We start from the raw sequence: 3773 nt of genomic DNA on the forward strand, positions 1-3773 counted from the left end.
GCCAGAGCCGGTGGATGATTGGATTGAACACTCCTAGATTCCCCACCACGTCGTCCTCATAGAATCCAGCACAACCACGGAGGTCAGGGAAGTTTCTAACGCGTCATGCAAGACAACATCCGGCTATTCCTTGAATGACACACTTCTTGTTGGACTTGTCGTCTAGCAAGAGCTCTACTCCATGTACACGAGATTCCGGACACGACGCATTGTCATAGTAGCAGACGTCGAGAAGATGTACAGGTAAGTACTGCACCATCCCGACGATCGTCCTCTCGTTCGTATCCGATATCGCAGATATCCGTCCGATCCTAACGTTACGTTTGAGTTACAGACGGATGACGGAACTCTTCGGATTGCCGATGGAGGGTTCGGCCGACTGATGGCGTGGATCGCCGGAATGGCCGACGAATGACACGATGCGGAACTCGCGAGTTTGCCGATGAGTGGCGCGGCCGGTTAAAGGGCTGACGGATGACGAAATTCTTCAAATTGCCGATGGAGGGTTCGGCCGACTGATGGCGCGATTCGCCGGAATGGCCGACGGATGGTGTGATGCGTGGACTTGTCCAACGGACGGTAAAACTCACACAATTTAGCCCAAAGCAACCGGTTTCAGAAGGAGTGCAGGCTCTCCAGCCATCAAAGCGAACTATCTACTTTGACTGCCGAAAACCAAGAGAGCACCGCTTCGCATTGTTCGCTTCCGGTACCTCATTTCGGCTATCGTCCACATTCCCATCCGTTCCGTATGCTGTAGCTCTAGCATCCCAGCTATCAACGAAAGTCTTCATGCTGCTACCACGCAAAGTTGCATCCACCATAGCAAACAGTGTTCTGAACCGACCCTCTTCACTTTGGCAGTTAGCAAGCATTTGAAAATCGCAGTCAAAATTCTTCTCACCGATATATTTGTTCATTTGTAACGATTGATGGTTACAATCCGCCTGGAGTTGGTACGAAAAAGAAATATTTGTATATTTCTTTTTCAAAACTATCACTATGCTTACATTATTTTTTTGTATGGCTGGTATGTCTGGAAATAATTATATTATCGACCGCTCAAACTACACCCGAGGATCACTATCTTCTAGAATAAATCGATCTCGAAACACTAAATCCTAATCAAGCACATATTTCTCTTATTTTTTTTAACAAGTATTCACAACAAACGAAAACAAGATGTGATACTATTGAACTTTTGAAAATAACTTAGATACCTATACATAACACTTAACACTATTTTTCGGGGCTACAATCTATACTTATTTACAAAATATTGGAACTGACTGTGTTGGGTATACAAGTCTCTCACCCTCGTACCTTAAGCACCACCTATCGTTGCACATTCACCCAATATGGAGTAGGAGGGAACGCTTACCTTGTGATGAGCCACCGACTGCGACGGGAAGTACCACCAGCTGCAAACCACCTCGAAGCCGCCAGCGGTAGGACGACGTATGACCGATAGCTGTACACGCACACACCACAGCTACCAGAAATTCCAACCGACAGCTGTGTTCCCCTCTAGCACAGCCACCGATAACGACGATCCGGACCGACGGTCGTATCCACCATTGATACGATCACCAGCCACCACCACTGACAGTCATGCTCCACCAAACCACCACCACCAATCGGCTCTCTTGAACGACCACGGCACTTCCTGTACCGACACACACCACTGCTGCGAACGCCACACCCGACGAAATGTGCAATGAATGCGCCAGGAGCAATGCCGAAAGCCAAAATGGCTTCAGAAAATTATATTAACTCTTTTTCGGCATCCGCCCCCAGCGATCCACCGCCAGCACACGTCACGACTTGCTCTGCTCCGCCATCGCTCACCTTGGCTCCGCGATGTTCGAGATGATTCTCCTCTTGCCGCTTGCAAGATGCACGTTCACCGGGTCGGGCGAAGCTCGCATCAAGACGTTGGTCGCCTTGTTGACCAGATTTGCTTCCGCTACACCGCCTCTCGGGAATCTTCTTCTTCTTGAAGAAAAAACACTACTTCCTTTTTCACTCACTTTATTAGTGTTAAGATTACAATGGTTGAATACAGAATGAACAGAAACTGAATGGGACATCTATTTTATAATTGATTTGTTTGCAACGGCTACCGACATATGCGAGCCGAGACCACGCCCCTTCAGGTTTTGCTGCTGGATGTTGGTGTCCGAGAAAGCGTTCATCGCGTACAGACTGTAAGAATCAAGTCCATATCTCTTCTAGGTTCTAGCACTGTGCTTCCGTTCCAACCCGCTGGAAAACATTCGTCGCTAATCGCGTGTCGAAGACCCAGGCTACAACAACCATAGACCAGTGGAGGCACAAATCTGATTCCAAAAAGCCTGCCGACGATATTTCGCGTGGGCTCAACTCAACAGACATTATCAAATTGCACGGCCTTACCTGGCTTTCAGTGTGGCAGGGATATTGACCAAAGACTCATCGATCAGGAGAACTTCCCAGCAGCGTCCGATGTAGGGCGCAAAGCACCGATTTTGGCAATGAGCGCCGCTTAAGCAGATTTCGGTTGAGATTTGTTTTCTCGTTAAGCTCGCTACAACAAGCTACGTCGTGTGGTTACATTCTGTGACCGCTACATCCAGAGATTGAAGGAGCGCATAGAGTTGCGCACTTCCGAATCATCACTTCCTCCGTTGATCATTAGTAGCTGTTAGTATTTCATCGTGCATCGTCCTACTCACCACTTCCGTACCACGCTGAGTATAATCTCTGTCGTTTAGCGCAGAAGGAAACATTTGCTGAGGAGTTATCGTTTCTCGCGAACGTGTCGCCAAATTATCATTGTTGAAGTGGCTGAAAGCGTTCATGGATGCAAACGGTACTCTTCGTGTCGGTGGTCGCCTACTGCATGCAGGGCCACAACATAGCCACTCTCCGTCAGAAGTTCTGGATCCTTTGCGGCAGAAACCTTGCCAAGTCCGTCTTTCACCAAAGTCACACTTGGTTCCTATCATCTAGTCCAGCAGAGCACAGCCGATCTACCGATATCGCGACTCAGTGACGGGAAATGTCATATCGATGTCATGGGACTAACTTGCTAATAACTTTTCTCACAAGTAATTTACAATTATTTTTTCCATATAAACATGTAGCTATTAAAGAACCCGAAAATTTGTTTTAACAGGTAATTACTCTAAATACGATATTGGCGGCGTAAGAGCCGAATTAGTATCAAATGACATTAATGTCATGACATTTCGTGACATTTTTTAAATCTCGCTCTCATGGCTTACACTTTGTATTTAGAACGATGATCTGTTCGACAAAGTTCTAGGACCCTTTAAGTAGTACATGTTAATCAAAAAATCCGAACTGTAAATGAATTTTGAAAAAAGTTATTAAGAAATTAGTTATAGCAATGCCATGACTTTTTTTGACATTTCCCATCACTGCGCGAGTGTCACCAACGCGTCCGTTTTCCGTTTGCGGTGTCGATTATTGTGGCCATATTCGCCTGTTTCCCAACTAAGGCGGTCCCCATCGAGCTAGTGAGCGACTTATCAACCCCTGCGTTCATAGCTGCACTTCGTCGTTTAGTCGCCTGCAGATAAAGGATCATCTAACTCCATTCGGACTCCAAACTTCGCATGCACCCAACCTAGTCTATCGCATGTTGAAGACTGAAGCCAAAGATGCCAGATTTGAAGACATGTCTTCAATTTGAATACATTTGAATCTCTGCGAAGACATTTATTTCGTGAAGACATTATGATGTCTTTTCAAAATATTTTAAGACTTAT

Source organism: Armigeres subalbatus, chromosome 2 (assembly GCF_024139115.2).
Source record: "Armigeres subalbatus isolate Guangzhou_Male chromosome 2, GZ_Asu_2, whole genome shotgun sequence".
NCBI lineage: Eukaryota > Metazoa > Arthropoda > Insecta > Diptera > Culicidae > Armigeres > Armigeres subalbatus.